Source organism: Musca domestica, unplaced genomic scaffold (assembly GCF_030504385.1).
Source record: "Musca domestica strain aabys unplaced genomic scaffold, Musca_domestica.polishedcontigs.V.1.1 259, whole genome shotgun sequence".
NCBI classification, from domain to species: domain Eukaryota; kingdom Metazoa; phylum Arthropoda; class Insecta; order Diptera; family Muscidae; genus Musca; species Musca domestica.
In genome coordinates this window covers 618,990-639,845 of record NW_026712282.1, presented here as the reverse complement: position 1 = coordinate 639,845, position 20,856 = coordinate 618,990, and the positions used below count along the sequence as shown (strand labels likewise).

The following is a 20,856-nucleotide window of genomic DNA, read 5'->3' as shown; positions in this document are numbered from 1 at the left end:
TAACTGGCACAAGGTCAGCAGTTAGAGTCGGAAAGGATCTCTCGGAGCCCTTCAATATTGAACGAGGGTTCAGACAAGGTGACAGCCTCTCGTGTGACCTATTTAACATCCTGCTGGAAAAGGTCATACGAGATGCAAAGGTGAACAGAAATGGCACTCTGTTCACCAAACAACACATGTTGCTCGCCTACGCCGATGACATCGACATAATGGGTCGAACATTGAGAGCGGTAACAGCCACCTTTGAACAAATTGAGAAGGAGTCTGCCAAAGTGGGCCTGGCAGTAAATGGCGAGAAGACCAAGCTGATGGTATCAACGCGCAAGACGTCCAGTAGACTCGGACCAACTGTGGAACTCGAAAACTACAGCTTTGAGGAAGTCAGTGACTTTATCTACCTCGGTACCGCCACAAACAAAACAAATGACACCAGTTTTGAGATTCGGAGAAGGATAGTGTTGCTACTATGGTCTATGTAAGCAGTTCAGAAGCAAGGCCACATCTCGCCAGACCAAACTCACACTCTACAAGACACTGATACTACCCGTGCTGTTGTATGGATCTGAAGCATGGGTACTTGCGCAAGCATATGGGGCAGCGCTTGGAGTGTTTGAGAGAAAAATTCTCCGAAAGATCTACGGACCGATCTGCATCGACGTTGAATATCGACGTCGAATGAACCACGAACTATACCATCTATACTCGGACATCGACATAGTCAGACGTATCGAGCTGCAGCGACTACGGTGGCTAGGTCATGTAGTGCGAATGGATGAGGATGCCCCAGCTAAGGTATATAAGAGCGAGCCTACTGATGGTCCACGCAGAAGGGGAAGGCCAAGAATTAGATGGAAAGACGAAGTAGAAGACAATATATCGGAACATGGTCTTTCAAATGGACCGACGCGCCTGGAAATCTCTTCTAAACTCGGCTTATGGAACAAATGTTCTGTCTCGAGCCAGCTAAGATTAAAATTATTTATTTGAACGGTGTAGGCTTGTTTGTTCGGGATACCATAGTACTTTGTTGTCGTTGATACAACAATTATTTATTATAAATAATTTCTATCAAAAATATCAACAACGAAGTTAAACCAACCAACAGCCCATAGAATATAATCTGCATTTTTGTCACACAAAGTGTTTCGGGTTCTAGTTTTGATTATCGTCGCCTCATTCCATTTTTCAAAATTAATATCTGATATCTTCGGGTAGATACAAAACATACAAAATTCGATTTAAACGGCTCGATTATTATGGAACTTGGTCTCATGCAGGCGCTGAGTGGGTTCAGGACGACGATATGGCGTATTATTTCGAACTGATCATGTAACTGATGAACTTTTAGAAATTATGAATTGTCAGTATAGCCAGAAGCTGCCATAGAAACTGGCTATGATTTTCCGGAAATTGGTGTAGATAATTTGTGATGGTGGAATATGAAGTGCCCTGATCAAATAGCCTGAAAAAACGTCTAATGTAAGTTTTTAACGTTTTGTGTGAGCGGACTATAATGAGGAAACCAAAAGTCCAACATATGACAAAAATCGTGATCCAGGAAAAATATCCAACCGAGAGCAAAAAGGGGCATTACTTTTCATTTTCATGCGGGCCACCAAAAAGAGCATAACATTGGCCGCAAAGAACAATAGAAATATAATAAACCACACGATTCTCTCAAATGGAGCCAGCAACCATCCTCCTACTGGAATCGATGGCTTGGTGATTTATTCTTTACTTTCTACCTTGGTGTAATTGAAAGCGGCTCTCCTACAGCACCTATACTAAAAGAAAAGTTGTTGTTTTTTTTTTATCTTAAGAATTCATTTTCTACATAAATAAATTGTATAATAATTGGTATATTAAACAAAACAATAATAAATATTAAAACCACAATTATCAAACAAAAAAAATGAAATACATAAAGGAAATAAAGAATAATTTCAATGAAATCAACGCGAACTACTTAAACTATTCCATATCTTTAATACTATTGAATATCAGATCAATCAGGAAAAATTTCCTTACATTTCTAACCAATATATCGAAAATAATTAATAAAATACACTTAATTATATTATGCGAAACCAACATAACCGACGATGAAAATTCGTTATACGCTATAGAAGGCTTTAATTCAATATTTCTAAATAGAAATGGTAAAGGGGGTGGTATAGCTTTGTATGTGAGAGAAAACCTACGGTTTAAAAACATAAACGTAAACATGAAATCGGCGGAAATTATGAAACTTGAGATACAATTCCACAACGACAATGTTGTACAGTTGTACCAATGTATCGTCCCCCTAACCAGAACATCTCTATATTTATCAACGAAATGGATCAAATGCTAAATGAAAATAAGCTGCAAAAACAAATAATATTGCTAGGCGATATAAATATAAACACAATGAAGAAGGGAGGCTCGTTCAAACATAATTACTACTGTAATTTACGATCATCATGCAATTTATGGATGTATAGACGAAAATAACTCCGAAAGAGCAAAACACATACAGGATACCCCGAAATATAAAATCATAAACAAAAAAGTGAATACCCAAATAAAAAATATAAATTGGCATGATATTATTACAACGTCTAACAACTCATCAGAACTTTATGACAACATATGTAATATTTTTAACAAAATATACAAAAACTCGAATGGCGCAGAAAATAAAATCAAGAAACGGAGACCATACCCATGGCTTTCTGAACAGTTACTGCAATCGTGTGACATAAGAGACAAATTGTATAAGAAATGGCATAAAAATAAAATAGCAAGACAAACGAACTTATATACAAACATTTTAATAATAAACTAAATAAGCAAATATCCAAAGCCAAAAATGATTTCATATACAATCAGTTTGTACAAAATAAAAATAATATAAGGGGAACATGGAAATTAATAAATCAAGTAACTGGTAAAAAACAAATAATGTAGACGATCAAATAAAACTAAATTTTTCTGGGAAAATATAAAGGAAATTGCTGATAAATTTGCTATAAACTTTAACCAAATGTGATGTATATCATACATTCTGTGATATAACAACTACAGAAACAAGTATTGAAAGAATTATTCCCAATTCTATGTATTTGGAATATGCAACAGAAATCGAAATAAACTCCATACTCAAAACATTAAATGTGCGAAAATGCACTGGAATAGACAATATTAGATCAATTGACATTAAAAACAACGCAAATATTATGACACCAATTATCACACAATTCGTTAATTCAACAATCAATGAAAGTTCTATACCTCAAATATTAAAAGAGTCCATAATTAGACCGATCTATAAAGCTGGTGATAAATCTGATTACACAAACTACAGACCAATATCAATACTGCCAATGCTAGAAAAGTCATGGAAGAGATTATCGTCAGAAGACTTAATGGTTTTTTAACCAAGTACAAAATAATAAGCAAAAGCCAGTATGGTTTCCAAAAAACAAAAACATAAACCAACTGCTTGGACATTTTTCCAACTACATAAACAACCAACTTGATCAACAAAGTAGTTGTATTGCGCTTTTTATTGATTTCAGCAAAGCGTTTGACACCCTACCCCATAAAAGATAATACAAGTTTTAGAAAAGTGTGGAATAAGAGGGATCTGTCTGAAATGGCTTAAGGACTATCTTACCTGCAGATCATTTAAAGTCCGAATCGATAACAAAACTAGCGATAAATTACCTTTACATTATGGAGTACCGCAAGGTTCGAAATTAGGGCCACTTCTTTATGTCATATACACAAATGAATGACACATATCTTAAAGAACAGCATATCATTCGCCTATGCAGATGACACAGCCATCATTGTATCAAATAAAGATATACAACAAGCAACACACACTTTGCAAAGGGAATTTAATACAATAACAAAATGGTGCCACGATAGTGGATTAATTATCAACCCCAACAAAACGAAATCATGCATATAAGGTCAAGAAGCATGCCAAAATGCGATATTCGAATTACATTTCATGACAATAATTGCCTACATACAAATGCTGCGAAAGAATCCACGAAAACTTGGAAAAATGCACAACGCAATTAAAACTTGTTGATGAATATAAATACTTAGGAGTACATTTGGATCATAACTTTAAATGGAAGATACATGTAGAAAACTACAAAAGAAACTTCGTAAATCAGCGTTCGCACTATATCACCTTGGTAATTGCGCACCATACCATGTTCTGAAGGTAGCTTATTACTCTTAGTTGAATCTCACCTAAGACATGGTATAACAGCATGGGGAAACGCGCGATGCTGTAAAGCACTACAGGACAGCCAAGATAGAATCGTCAAATCGATAAACAAAATAAATCCAACACAGACTCAAAGACACTCTCTCACTCATACAAACGCAATAAAACAAATTTACAAAACCCAAAACATATTTAACATAAATGAACTGTACTCAATATCTGTCGCCAATGAATTTGCAGATGATCCTAGCGTAGCCAAGAAACTAGACCATCAACAAAACACAAGAAGAAGAGCGGATGGATGTTACAAAGTACCAAAATTTTCAAATGAATATGGAAAATTCTCACTAGCCGTGACTCTCCCGAAGGTCCTTAATGAACTACCATCTGATGTTATTAAACTAAGAAATAAAAATGTTAGAATGAAAAATGTAAAAAAAATTATTAGAAATAAGTAATGGATCTCAATGATAATGAAGACTACAGCTGTGTTTTAGTATTAATGAAATTATATTTATATCCTACAGACAAGCCTATTTTTTGGCTTCGTAGGACAATGTAATGAAATTATTATAAATAAAGGAAGTCCCACGGGACAAAATAATAATAATAATAATAATAAAAATAAAATAAAAAAAATAAAATAGATAGATAGATAGATAGATAGATAGATAGATAGATGTACCAATGAGTTTTCGAAATTTCGTTTTTTTTTTTTCCATGAGAATCATAGTTGTATGGTATGTTTGTTATGTAAAAAAAATAAGTGTGCGAACTGTACTAAACGGCGATTAAGATGTGGCGTTAAAAGTACTTAAGTACAAGTGCCCTAAAAGTACTTAATAGTAGTATATGGGTCATAATTGTGTATTGGGTCAACTGATTGTGCTTGAAATCTGAATTTTGGTATTGGAGTTGCTGATTATGTGTAGCCTGGGTATATGGAGATGATTTCGTTAATGTGTGCTATAATTGTACAAAAAGTACTGAATGATACTACATTTGATATGTAGTGAAAGGATAGAGATAAAATTATGAAATTTGATATTTAGATTAGAGATGATATCTGTCGACTTTGACACTAAATGCTACCCTTTTGCTGTAGGCTCATAACCAGAGCAAACCATCTAATACCAAACGGCATACCCGACCCCGTGAACTGACCCAGATGGGGAGGCTTTACCAACGTCCAAAAAGTCATGTTTGGAAATAGGCCTTCTATAAAACCCAGAGCTAGTATTAACTTGAAATATCATGCAACACCATCTTCCCATGGAATATTTCTACCACGTTTCTATTGAAATCGGGGAGGTCAGCATCACAGATAAAACTGGGCATCCAATATTGAGAGGATGAGTCGGTTGAGATTGCTTCGTTGCACGAGTTAAATCAGGCAAATATTCTCGGACCTATTCATTTTTCATATTTTTTACAATTCGCCATTGATTACGAATATACATCAAATGGAGTTAAAAGTGTGCTGGTGTTTGCGTAGAATTGGAACAGCCAGGTAAAAAGTGGTTTGGCGTAAACAGATCAGGATCTTCAGGGCTAAAAGCCAAATGAGTCTGCGGCGAATGTTCTCGTAACATCACATTCGGTGCTCCCTGACCGATTGGACCAGACTTTCCCATGCACGACCATCACTGGAATTTCCCGGAGTATTAAACTTCCATTGCATTTCCAATGTTGAAAGGGACAAGGTTTAACTCCTTCTCAATCTCAACGAAATTAGTGCCGTTGTCGCTTCGCATTACCAAAGGCACACCTCTACGATTGATAAAATTCCATATGCATAATAAACAGCTATCACTGGAAAGATCGGCGGTTATCTCCAGGTGAACAAGGATTTCTTTTTTCACAGCCGACGTATAGTAACAGTCACTGATCCGAAGTAGTCTAGGCCAGTGTAATTGGATGGACGGACATATGGCGATACACAACATATTGGGAAAGACCCATCTGAGGCTGACATGGCTTCGCTCTTCGAATTCGGCAAAACTCACATCTTGACTGTATGCTGTGGAGTAAACGTACGTTGAGTACCCAAAATTGCACATGTGCTTCAGCATTGACTGTCGACTTATGTACCAAAATTTGCTATGATACGATTCAACAAGTAGACGTGTGAAAGGGTTGATTCGGCAGGATGATCGAATTTTTGGAATAGCTCGGCAGACATGTAGAATTCTTCTATTTGCTGTCCTTGCTCACATGACCATGTAGACCAATATCGGCAATTTCATCAGCATATACTTATTTATGTACATTTGGGCATATATATGTTTGACCAATACATCTTCTTCTGCTGAAAGTTTACCCTTTAATAGATCAACCTTTTGGCGTTTGCGACAAAAATTTTATTTGGTACCCATGGTATCTGGAACCACCGAATCACATTGACGACCCACGAGGACGACATGTTTTGATCTCAGCTCAGAGTCGTTGGTATCCAGAACGTTTTCAATATTACTTTCTAAAACCATTGAGATTCAGGAAGACTGGCCTGTTTTTCCACCATCCGTCTCATCGACTGGATTGCGGATAGCCATAATGTCCGCTTGCTAATATATGTAAATCAACTTTTCTGTTTAAAAATTCCTTAAGATAACACCGTGGAAATTCATCCAACATGTTTAATTCAGCTAACTATAACTTCAATCACTCCATAGCCGAATTCAATAATTTTTGCATAAATATTTTCGAAGAAACCACAAATTCACAAACAAATCCGAATGGGTCATAGATTAAAATGTTCAAAGAGAGCATCTTACGTTTTGTAGGAATCTTTGAAAAGCCTAAAATGGATTTATCAACTTTATGTAAACTCAAGCGGAAGCAGAAAACATCTGGATTTGGCAACCAGAGTATGCTAAAATCCTTTAAGCACAATTTTTATTAAAAAAACTCACCACGGTTTTCCACAATATTGAGTTACTCTATTGGATTTTGAAATAATATTTCTCAACACAAACCTCCAACACTAGCATGCGGTGACTCTATCACAAACATATTGGCATTCATATTTTTCACATATTGGGCTATAGTTGGCGAACAAGTTGCCAAATATCTTACATTGTAAAGTATAAGTGTCCACTCTTTTATTTTTATCTCCTTCTCAAAAGAAATCGTTGGCAATCTTGATCTTCTTTGACGATTTAGACTTGATGGAGCATTCCTTTTATATCCCCACAGACGGCTATTGGAACTCCACGAAATTTAAAAATAGTTGAAATTAAGGAATTGTTTATGTCTGGTCCACTTGAAAGGCACATATTCAACAACACATTCATCACTTCGGCTGCAGCATCAAACAAACAATCCTAATTCCTTCTAGGTTCGCATTATTAACAAATGGGGCGGATAAAAAACGCGTTGTGGACTTAAAGGTAATTCGTTCACATCAACTTTTCTGCAAGAGCACTTTGATATGTAGTCATTTATTTTCTCACAATATGCCCTGCCATAATCCCTATACCGGTCCATTTTATTTTCCACACTGCATCATCCAGTTCATTCGTTGCAATCAATTTTCGGTTCTATCTGCTGGAATTGTTGTTTATGACCCGAAGAAAGTTGCAACCAAAGACCGCGCTTCTCATATAAAAATGTGTGCCCCATTTTACTTTTTTCCGGATGTTGGGACATAAACAACAACGCCCAATCTTGTTGTGGTTAAAATTGATCCAGCGCCAAAAAGGCAGCGGGCACATTTAGCAGTGGATCTGTTAAAAAAGAAATGGGGTAAACTAATGATTGGTTTCACATTCGTGCAGTTACAAATTTTTTTCGACACATCAACATTATTTGTTACCCATTTTTCCAAATTACATGATTGAATGGGTAATGACAAATTTCGGAGTGATATATACATTTTTCATCACATATCTTCAGTCTTCTCTTCTCATACCACTTATTATTAGATCCACTACTTCAGAATCTTCCGTCATTGAATGCTTATTTAACCACTGTAGGGATAATTGTGTCTTGTTCCCGTTGAGTTTCAGGTCTTTGGCAATTCCCCTGTCTAGCATTGTTACATTTGCACCGTCATCTATGAAGGCATATGTGGTAATTATTTTACCTTTAGTGTACATCTAATGTTAAAACTGTTTACATTTTGTAATTGACCTACAGACCCCGTCGCACATAACACAATTATTGATGGCGACACAAGCATTATTGTGGCTGGGCTGTGTTGGTTGGCGGCGATTAGTGTTAGCAACTCGTCGTAATGTTTGCAACCATGCCCTGAAATCTAAAATAGAAGGCGATTCATTTAAATAAAGACATGGGGTGAAACCATCCCATTTGTCGGTTTATTGGTAATTTTGCCATGAGTTCACTCAGTGAAGATAGGTTGTGTTAAGTAAGTTCTCCTCCTGCGTTTTTGTTTTAAAAATTATGCTATATTTCATGGCGAAATTTATTAGGACATTCAAATCGTCATTAGGTAATGAGCTGCTTGGCAGAGCTTCCCAATAAAAGTTCAACTGTCTCTCGGGCTTTGCCTTTTAAAGCGTCTCTTAACGTCATAATATTCTGCAGGTTGCTGTACATAAACTCATTTGTGGTGCTGCAAAAGTACTCGGAAAATGTTGGACATTCTTCTGACAGCCCTGAAAATATTGGAAGATGATAAATTTCTTTTTAATTCGACGTAATTAGCGGTTTCCCTGTGTTGGCATGTATTGCATTACGGAAAAGCAAGAAAATCAGCGTTTGCGGTTTAAATTTTTTGCAAAGTAATTAAATAATGTGGTATTAAATAATTTCTATAGCAATGGGTAAGATCAAATCTGTACATACATATACACAAATAAAATTGTTAACGACAACCATTTTACTGGCTTCGTAAATAATATAATTATATAATGTATTAATGAACAATAAAGTCCTTGTGACAAAATAAAAAAATTAAAATTAAAGATTTTAAAGACTTTTTGGTGTGAAAGGTAAACATTTTTCCATTATTTTTTCGAAAAAGGAAAAAAATAATATATAAAAGCTTGAAGGTCTGAACATTTAGTACATTTCCGTCCATCTGAATCTACCACCTATGATAATTCTATATAAACTGTTTGGTACCAAAATAAAATTTTAATTGTCTCAATAATTTAAGTGTGTAGCCCAGTTATGAATAACAGCCTGTTCCACGATCTCGAAAGAAAATTTGTGCGAACGAAGGCTACTCACTCACTTTCGTATAAGAATGCGTTCCACTAATATTCGTTCTTTCTTTCGCATAGCCTTACGTGATTCAGTGTTGCTAAATATTTTTTTGGAAAAATTAATCGCGAAATAAGGCAAAAAAGCGCCAAATGTCTAATTTAAACGCGAAAAAGCAGCAGTGGCTCTGTCTCAACTGACATTTCAGTTGTAAACAAACAAATTGTAAATAAACAAACAAAATAAAAACTCTAGTGATTGTGTTCAAACTATTTGTGCTCTTAGAAAATAAAAAAAGAATATTTCCGTAGCCCTATTTTTTATGGATGATGTGGAGGAGGTTCAAAATGTGCCACGGAGGCATTTAAGAGATGATTCGAATTTATTTGAAGTACCTAACAACCAGTAAGTATGATTGTATTTTTACATTTTTGAAATAATAAAAAATAATAATAATTTTTTCAAGGTTTGTGGCCAATTTTCGTGTGTCGAAGGAAGTTTTCGGGCTCTTTTGGATATGATGGAAGAGAAGTGGGTGCCCGGTTGCAGAACTACCCAAATCCGCCCCGATTTAAAACTTCTTCTGCTGCTTCCAAAAATTGGCACTCCTCTGGCGAACACAGGATTCTCCTCCATATACTAGTGCCCGCAGCTGTGTAGTTGATGATTTTTTCGTGCTGGAATTGAGAAAATAAAAAAATATATATTTGTTGCTCCTTCTCAATCTCAACGAAATTAGTGCCGTTGTCGCTTCGCATTACCAAAGGCACACCTCTACGATTGATAAAATTCCATATGCATAATAAACAGCTATCACTGGAAAGATCGGCGGTTATCTCCAGGTGAACAAGGATTTCTTTTTTCACAGCCGACGTATAGTAACAGTCACTGATCCGAAGTAGTCTAGGCCAGTGTAATTGGATGGACGGACATATGGCGATACACAACATATTGGGAAAAGACCCATCTGAGGCTGACATGGCTTCGCTCTTCGAATTCGGCAAAACTCACATCTTGACTGTATGCTGTGGAGTAAACGTACGTTGAGTACCCAAAATTGCACATGTGCTTCAGCATTGACTGTCGACTTATGTACCAAAATTTGCTATGATACGATTCAACAAGTAGACGTGTGAAAGGGTTGATTCGGCAGGATGATCGAATTTTTGGAATAGCTCGGCAGACATGTAGAATTCTTCTATTTGCTGTCCTTGCTCACATGACCATGTAGACCAATATCGGCAATTTCATCAGCATATACTTATTTATGTACATTTGGGCATATATATTGTTTGACCAATACATCTTCTTCTGCTGAAAGTTTACCCTTTAATAGATCAACCTTTTGGCGTTTGCGACAAAAATTTTATTGGTACCCATGGTATCTGGAACCACCGAATCACATTGACGACCCACGAGGACGACATGTTTTGATCTCAGCTCAGAGTCGTTGGTATCCAGAACGTTTTCAATATTACTTTCTAAAACCATTGAGATTCAGGAAGACTGGCCTGTTTTTCCACCATCCGTCTCATCGACTGGATTGCGGATAGCCATAATGTCCGCTTGCTAATATATGTAAATCAACTTTTCTGTTTAAAAATTCCTTAAGATAACACCGTGGAAATTCATCCAACATGTTTAATTCAGCTAACTATAACTTCAATCACTCCATAGCCGAATTCAATAATTTTTGCATAAATATTTTCGAAGAAACCACAAATTCACAAACAAATCCGAATGGGTCATAGATTGAAATGTTCAAAGAGAGCATCTTACGTTTTGTAGGAATCTTTGAAAAGCCTAAAATGGATTTATCAACTTTATGTAAACTCAAGCGGAAGCAGAAAACATCTGGATTTGGCAACCAGAGTATGCTAAAATCCTTTAAGCACAATTTTTATTAAAAAAACTCACCACGGTTTTCCACAATATTGAGTTACTCTATTGGATTTTGAAATAATATTTCTCAACACAAAACCTCCAACACTAGCATGCGGTGACTCTATCACAAACATATTGGCATTCATATTTTTCACATATTGGGCTATAGTTGGCGAACAAGTTGCCAAATATCTTACATTGTAAAGTATAAGTGTCCACTCTTTTATTTTTATCTCCTTCTCAAAAGAAATCGTTGGCAATCTTGATCTTCTTTGACGATTTAGACTTGATGGAGCATTCCTTTTATATCCCCACAGACGGCTATTGGAACTCCACGAAATTTAAAAATAGTTGAAATTAAGGAATTGTTTATGTCTGGTCCACTTGAAAGGCACATATTCAACAACACATTCATCACTTCGGCTGCAGCATCAAACAAACAATCCTAATTCCTTCTAGGTTCGCATTATTAACAAATGGGGCGGATAAAAAACGCGTTGTGGACTTAAAGGTAATTCGTTCACATCAACTTTTCTGCAAGAGCACTTTGATATGTAGTCATTTATTTTCTCACAATATGCCCTGCCATAATCCCTATACCGGTCCATTTTATTTTCCACACTGCATCATCCAGTTCATTCGTTGCAATCAATTTTCGGTTCTATCTGCTGGAATTGTTGTTTATGACCCGAAGAAAGTTGCAACCAAAGACCGCGCTTCTCATATAAAAATGTGTGCCCCATTTTACTTTTTTCCGGATGTTGGGACATAAACAACAACGCCCAATCTTGTTGTGGTTAAAATTGATCCAGCGCCAAAAAGGCAGCGGGCACATTTAGCAGTGGATCTGTTAAAAAAGAAATGGGGTAAACTAATGATTGGTTTCACATTCGTGCAGTTACAAATTTTTTTCGACACATCAACATTATTTGTTACCCATTTTTCCAAATTACATGATTGAATGGGTAATGACAAATTTCGGAGTGATATATACATTTTTCATCACATATCTTCAGTCTTCTCTTCTCATATCACTTATTATTAGATCCACTACTTCAGAATCTTCCGTCATTGAATGCTTATTTAACCACTGTAGGGATAATTGTGTCTTGTTCCCGTTGAGTTTCAGGTCTTTGGCAATTCCCCTGTCTAGCATTGTTACATTTGCACCGTCATCTATGAAGGCATATGTGGTAATTATTTTACCTTTAGTGTACATCTAATGTTAAAACTGTTTACATTTTGTAATTGACCTACAGACCCCGTCGCACATAACACAATTATTGATGGCGACACAAGCATTATTGTGGCTGGGCTGTGTTGGTTGGCGGCGATTAGTGTTAGCAACTCGTCGTAATGTTTGCAACCATGCCCTGAAATCTAAAATAGAAGGCGATTCATTTAAATAAAGACATGGGGTGAAACCATCCCATTTGTCGGTTTATTGGTAATTTTGCCATGAGTTCACTCAGTGAAGATAGGTTGTGTTAAGTAAGTTCTCCTCCTGCGTTTTTGTTTTAAAAATTATGCTATATTTCATGGCGAAATTTATTAGGACATTCAAATCGTCATTAGGTAATGAGCTGCTTGGCAGAGCTTCCCAATAAAAGTTCAACTGTCTCTCGGGCTTTGCCTTTTAAAGCGTCTCTTAACGTCATAATATTCTGCAGGTTGCTGTACATAAACTCATTTGTGGTGCTGCAAAAGTACTCGGAAAATGTTGGACATTCTTCTGACAGCCCTGAAAATATTGGAAGATGATAAATTTCTTTTTAATTCGACGTAATTAGCGGTTTCCCTGTGTTGGCATGTATTGCATTACGGAAAAGCAAGAAAATCAGCGTTTGCGGTTTAAATTTTTTGCAAAGTAATTAAATAATGTGGTATTAAATAATTTCTATAGCAATGGGTAAGATCAAATCTGTACATACATATACACAAATAAAATTGTTAACGACAACCATTTTACTGGCTTCGTAAAATAATATAATTATATAATGTATTAATGAACAATAAAGTCCTTGTGACAAAATAAAAAAATTAAAATTAAAGATTTTAAAGACTTTTTGGTGTGAAAGGTAAACATTTTTCCATTATTTTTTCGAAAAAGGAAAAAAATAATATATAAAAGCTTGAAGGTCTGAACATTTAGTACATTTCCGTCCATCTGAATCTACCACCTATGATAATTCTATATAAACTGTTTGGTACCAAAATAAAATTTTAATTGTCTCAATAATTTAAGTGTGTAGCCCAGTTATGAATAACAGCCTGTTCCACGATCTCGAAAGAAAATTTGTGCGAACGAAGGCTACTCACTCACTTTCGTATAAGAATGCGTTCCACTAATATTCGTTCTTTCTTTCGCATAGCCTTACGTGATTCAGTGTTGCTAAATATTTTTTTGGAAAAATTAATCGCGAAATAAGGCAAAAAAGCGCCAAATGTCTAATTTAAACGCGAAAAAGCAGCAGTGGCTCTGTCTCAACTGACATTTCAGTTGTAAACAAACAAATTGTAAATAAACAAACAAAATAAAAACTCTAGTGATTGTGTTCAAACTATTTGTGCTCTTAGAAAATAAAAAAAAGAATATTTCCGTAGCCCTATTTTTTATGGATGATGTGGAGGAGGTTCAAAATGTGCCACGGAGGCATTTAAGAGATGATTCGAATTTATTTGAAGTACCTAACAACCAGTAAGTATGATTGTATTTTTACATTTTTGAAATAATAAAAAATAATAATAATTTTTTCAAGGTTTGTGGCCAATTTTCGTGTGTCGAAGGAAGTTTTCGGGCTCTTTTGGATATGATGGAAGAGAAGTGGGTGCCCGGTTGCAGAACTACCCAAATCCGCCCCGATTTAAAACTTCTTCTGCTGCTTCCAAAAATGGCACTCCTCTGGCGAACACAGGATTCTCCTCCATATACTAGTGCCCGCAGCTGTGTAGTTGATGATTTTTTCGTGCTGGAATTGAGAAAATAAAAAATATATATTTGTTGCTCACATATTAAATTGCATTTATTATTTTTACTTACATTTTTGTTTCCATTTTCAATCAAGCAATGTTTATGTTAAAACAATTTTCCTTAATTGTTATTATACGATAGCAAACACACAAGTGACTGATTTTGACATTTGTGTTCGCATGCGTACGAAAGAAAAAAGATAGTGGAACGCAAAATTACACAGAAATGCTTACGTTTTCGTTCGCTTTGATTTTCGTGCAAATTTTCGTTCTGATGGATTTCAGTGGAACAGAAATCAGCTGTTTGTCGTGTAAAAGTTGTGCGAACGTGTTTTTTTCGATATCGTGGAACTGGCTGTAAATGTTACTTTTCTAGTCAAATATTTAAAAACAAATGTAAAGCTAGAATAAACTTAATGTTAGAGTAACATTTAAAGCTACAACATTTATATTAAGCATTTGCATTACATACTTTAAGGCGCTTCACACAATTTGTATAACAATTTGGTATAGTATTAATAAATTCATAGTATAAGTGTAATATAAAGTTATATTTGTATATATATGTAAAATTGTAGTATTTTACTAGTGACATTGTCGCCAGTACAAGTGCAAAAGTATACCTAAACCAATGTAATTTCCTATAGATATTTAACATAGGCATGTCATAGGAAAAATACCAGTAGATTATGGTTATATTGACTAAGTAGCTCTTTTGGGACAATATGGCGACATTTGAACCAAATAGTCACTAGAAAAAGATTAGATCTTTGGAATTTATATGGTGCCGTTTGAACCATACAATCACTATATTGGGTTTCCAGAGCTATATGTAGACATTGTAGACAAATAAATACTAGAAGACGATGAGTTCTTTTGAGATCATAGGAAAATTCTTGTGATAGAATAAGCATTTAAAAACGTTACATTTTTAATGTATTTATAATTCACAAAAATGAAATAAAGCACAGTTATCTACAAACTATATTTAATTAAATTTAATCCATCTACAAACAGTTTTGTTTTCTCCTGAATGTTGATGATTCTGCAAAGAATTGGCCACAATTGCACCCGAGCTTGCTTTTGAACAGTGACATTCCATCGATATTTATACCAAGTTCGACTTCTTCCTTCTTCCTTTAAAACACGCGTTGTTTGGATGCGATCTACAAAACAAATGACTTAAAAATGTTATATAAGCATTTTTATATTTCAATACTTTTATATTTTTATTTTCAATAGATTTCAATGACAATGAAAAAACTGTCGACACTGTCATTAAAAATACACTGAATCAATGTCCCTAACCAAACTCTACTCGCAAATTGTTGATATCTGAACTAGTACAATTGTCTATAGAAATTAAGTGGTAACATAAGGTACACATGGTTCTTTGCTCGCAGCAGGGGTTTTTACTAGCGAAGATAACGCTCAGTCTGGACACACTTTCTGTTGTATAACAGTGTATAACAGATATGCGGAAAATAAAAACATAGTTCCGAAATAAAAACGATTTTTGAAGATGCGAAACAAAAATGCCATCTTTTTTAAATTTGTAGTTACTTTTGTTTGTACCCGATAAGGAACATAATACTTGCACTATTTTTAGTTTTTGCACAGTGGGGCTCGATGATAACTTTTGAAAAATCGGAAAAGTCAATGTTTCACTAATTTTCCACGATCGATTTGACCAAGTAATATCGTTTCGGAAATCTCTTGGAACAGTGGGCTATGTAATTTTCGTCCATTAAAAATAATCGATATGATGACGAAAGTTTTTTTTTTTTTTTGAAACACCTCTAAAGTACTTATTTTATTTTTTTATGCTTATAATTATGTTTCTTATCGGGTACAAACAAAAATAACTACAAATTTAAAAAAAAATCATTTTTGTTTCGCATTTTCAAGAATGGTTTTTATTTCGCATCTACAAAAATCGTTTTTATTTTCCGCATATATGTTATACATGTTATAACATCTGTTATATAACAGAAAGTGTGTCCAGACTGAGCGTTGTCTTCGCTAGTTGAAATCGTTTTATCTTCACGCACATCAATTTCCTTCCACACTATTTCTTGCACTGCAGACGACAGTGGAAAATAAATATCCTTTTCGTACAGTCGCCTAAAAGCTGGTCCAAGTTTAAATTCTTGTTTCATAACAGGACACAGAAAGAAACTGATTTTCTTTATACTTATGTCATATTCCAGTTTTATTATTATTTTTCGTAAAATCCTGTGCCTTTGTCCTAATGCAGTACTCACCTTTTGGGATCTGGCAATATCTATTTTCATGAACTACCAAATGGGTAGTAATGGCAGAAACCTCGATTGTTTCTTCACATTCATCAAATCTATTCCTATTTCTTTTCTTGGGAACCATTTACCCGTAGGGGTTTATTGAAATTTGGAGATTATTTTATTGCAAACTCTAAGCATTTCACTCTAAGCTGTTCAAGGGATGAAACAGGCATCGAGTACACTATACTTGAGAGATTGTTTCTTAAATTCATCTTGAACAAAAGTATCATCTCCAATTCTGAGACAAGTCTTTCCAACATTGACCGTTTTGAATTAATATCGTGGAAAATTTCACAACCGCTTTCATAAGGCAATTGTTCCTCATTTCTTTGAATAATGTACGTCCGATTTTGCAAAGTTATAGAAGGTTATGTTTTAAAACATTATTGCTTCTCTGTTGTAGGATGTAAAATATTATTGCTTCTCTGTTGTAACCAGAATCACAATAAAATATGGAACTCGTTTAAGATGTCGAACCAATTTTCTTACTAAATTATCCACCTCTACTGGATGAGTTGGTGGATTCGGCTAAATATTTGGTTCTAGATAGTTTTGTCTCAATATGGCCCCGACACTAGTACTGGGATTGGATTATTTATGGTCCCAAATAGATTCCCAAATTATGGATTAGCATTATCATTGATGTTTGACATAGCTGTCTTTTTGTTGACTTTTGACAATGGCGAGGAAATTGACGTGCGACTTAAATCAAAAGTTAAATATCGCATTTTTTTTGTTCTTCTTTCCCAGATTTTCTTAAGTTTTATTTCCTGTGTTTTTGTTAATCAGACTTTAAATTTTTTTCATTGTTAATTTAAAATTTGATTAATATTCTATCTACTACATATATTAAATGTACTAGCTAAAAAAACAATAAATACTTGACCCTTTGATCCTAATAAACATCCCAAAGATCCCAAATATTAAAAAACAAATGTAAAGCTAGAATAAACTTTATGTTAGAGTAGCATTTAAAGCTACTTGTTCAACATTTATGTAAAGCATTTGCATAACATACTTTAAGGCGCTTCACACAATTTGTATAACAATTTAGTATAGTATTAATAAATTCATAGTATAAGTGTAATATAAAAGTTATATTTGTATATATGTGCGTGAAGATAAAAACGACCCTGCAGCGAACATCTTTAGTAAAATTGTAGTATTTTACTAGTGACATTGTCACCAGTACAAGTGCATAAGTATACCTAAACCAATGTAATTTCCTATAGATATTTAACATAGGCATGTCATAGGAAAAATACCAGTAGATTATGGTTATATTGACTAAGTAGTTCTTTTGGGACAATATGGCGACGTTTGAACCAAATAGTCAAATATGGTGACGTTTGAACTATATAATCACTATATTGGGTTTCCTGAGCTATATGTAGACATTGTAGACAAATAAATACTAGAAGACGATGAGTTCTTTTGAGATCATAGGAAAATTCTTGTGATAGAATAAGCATTTAAAAACGTTACATTTTTAATGTATTTATAATTCACAAAAATGAAATAAAGCACAGTTATCTACAAACTATATTTAATTAAATTTAATCCATCTACAAACAGTTTTGTTTTCTCCTGAATGTTGACGATTCTGCAAAGAATTGGCCACAATTGCACCCGAGCTTGCTTTTGAACAGTGACATTCCATCGATATTTATACCAAGTTCGACTTCTTCATACTTGTCCAAAATGAGACCAACTTTTCGTAGTTGTGTTTCTATGCCAATATGACAATACATTTCAGGAGCGACATTTCTCGTTAACATATGCTCTGCCCACCTCTAGTGAGCGGGATGTCCAGACCTTCTTCCTTTAAAATTGATAAAAGATTTTCCAAACATTTCTTTGAAAGATTGGTTTCCATGCACCACTTTTTTAGTTTATCCCGCAATGTTAATTTCGAAACTCTAAAATCGTCCATTCTATTTTCACGAAATCATTCACAAAATATCCACCGTCTGCATTGCATCGTATTGCAAACTTCTGTTTCTATACAATAACTTTTGTTTTTTAATTAGTCTTTTTTTATTTCTTCTACTCATTTTGTTTATATATTTAAAGCATAATCACCTGTTTAACAATAAAACACAAAAACGAATTATTTGCCGATTTTGATGGGATCTACAAAACAAATTACTTAAAAATGTTATGTACGCATTTTTATATTTCAATACTTTTATATTTTTATTTTCAATAGATTTCATTGACAATGAAAAAACTGTCGACACTGTCATTAGAAATACACTGAATCAATGTCCCTAACCAAACTCTACTCGCAAATTGTTGATATCTGAACTAGTACAATTGTCTATAGAAATAAAGTTGTAACATAAGGTACACTCGATTCTTTGCTCGCAGCAGGGGTTTTTACTAGCAAAGATAACGCTCAGTCTGGACACACTTTCTGTTGTATAACAGTGTATAACAGATATGCGGGAAATAAAAACGATTTTGTAGTTCCGAAATAACGATTTTTGAAGATGCGAAACAAAAATGTCATCTTTTTTAAATTTGTAGTTACTTTTGTTTGTACCCCATAAGGAACATAACGCTTGCACTATTTTTAGTTTTTGCACAGTGGGGCTCGATGAAATCCGAAATTCCGAAATCGGAAAAGTCAATTTTTCACTAATTTTCCACGATCGATTTGACAAAGTAATATCGTTTCGGAAATCTCTTGGAACAGTGGGCTATGTAATTTTCGTCCATTAAAAAATAATCGATATGATGACGAAAGTTTTTTTTTTTTTTTTGAAGCACCTTTAAAGTACTTATTTTATTTTTTTATGCTTATAATTATGTTCCTTATCGGGTACAAACAAAAATAAATACAAATTTAAAAAAAAAATCATTTTTGTTTCGCATTTTCAAGAATTGTTTTTATTTCGCATCTACAAAAATCGTTTTTATTTTCCGCATATATGTTATACATGTTATAACATCTGTTATATAACAGAAAGTGTGTCCAGACTGAGCGTTGTCTTCGCTAGTTGAAATCGTTTTATCTTCACGCACATCAATTTCCTTGCACACTATTTCTTGCACTGCAGACGACAGTGGAAAATAAATATCCTTAACTGGATTAGCTCCTTGTACCAATTTTATCGCGTGCTTCCACAAATTTGTACAACAGCGAGAAACAGTTTTAAAACATTGTCCAACATATTTTGGTGATCCTCTGACAGAACGTGCGTAGTGCGATTTGCATTATCAGAATCACCATATTTTTTCCTACGAAATTACATACTGATTTCTTCTATTGGAAACATTTGTGGCTCTATTTCGTACAGTCGCCAAAAAGCTGGTCCAAGTTTAAATTCTTGTTTCACAACAGGACACAGAAACAAAGTGATTTTCTTTATACTTATGTCATATTCTAGTTTTATTATTATTTTTCGTAAAATCCTGTGCCTTTGTCCTGAGGCAGTACTCACCTCTTGGGATCTGGCAATATCTATTTTTATGAACTACCAAATGGGTAGTAATGGCAGAAACCTCGATTGTTTCTTCACATTCATCAAATCTATTCCTATTTCTTTTCTTGGGAACCATTTACCCGTAGGGGTTTATTGAAATTTGGAGATTATTTTATTGCAAACTCTAAGCATTTCACTCTAAGCTGTTCAAGGGATGAAACAGGCATCGAGTACACTATACTTGAGAGATTGTTTCTTAAATTCTTCTTGAACAAAAGTATCATCTCTAATTCTGAGACAGGTCTTTCCAACATTGACCGTTTTGAATTAATATCGTGGAAAATTTCACAAACGCTTTCATAAGGCAATTGTTTCTAATTTCTTTGAATAATGTACGTCTGATTTTGCAAAGTTATAGAAGGTCATGTTTTAAAACATTATTGCTTCTCTCTTGTAGAATGTAAAATATAATTGCTTCTCTGTTGTAACCAGAATCACTTGTTAGCAGGTCCTGACAATAAAATATGGAACTCGTTTAAGATGTCGAACCAATTTTCTTACTAAATTATTCACCTCTACTGGATGAGTTGGTGGATTCGGCTAAATATTTGGTTCTAGATAGTTTTGTCTCAATATGGCCCCGACACTAGTACTGGGATTGGCATTATTTATGGTCCCAAATAGATTACCAAATTATGGATTAGCATTATCATTGTTGTTTGACATAGCTGTCTTTTTGTTGACTTTTGGCAATGGCGAGGAAATTGACGTGCGACTTAAATCAAAAGTTAGTTGTTGTTAGGATTAAGACGAATATAAACATTTTATTTTTACTCAGTTCCATTGTTATGGTTTCCGCCGCTCGCAATAGCATGGC

The 20,856-nt window shown here is 34.5% G+C and overlaps 2 long non-coding RNA genes across 2 annotated transcripts; both read right to left on the bottom strand.

Annotated features, from left to right (window-relative positions):
* Positions 1 to 7,209: 7,209 nt before the first annotated feature.
* LOC131803011 (uncharacterized) lies at positions 7,210 to 8,438 on the bottom strand. Its single transcript, XR_009342441.1, has 3 exons — positions 8,346 to 8,438; positions 8,139 to 8,282; positions 7,210 to 7,953 (listed from the first exon to the last, which is right to left on the bottom strand). It is a non-coding gene; the product is annotated as an uncharacterized LOC131803011 (long non-coding RNA).
* A 3,880-nt stretch (positions 8,439 to 12,318) lies between these two features.
* LOC131803010 (uncharacterized) lies at positions 12,319 to 14,508 on the bottom strand. Its single transcript, XR_009342440.1, has 3 exons — positions 14,322 to 14,508; positions 12,521 to 14,250; positions 12,319 to 12,457 (listed from the first exon to the last, which is right to left on the bottom strand). It is a non-coding gene; the product is annotated as an uncharacterized LOC131803010 (long non-coding RNA).
* Between the last annotated feature and the right edge of the window lie 6,348 nt (positions 14,509 to 20,856).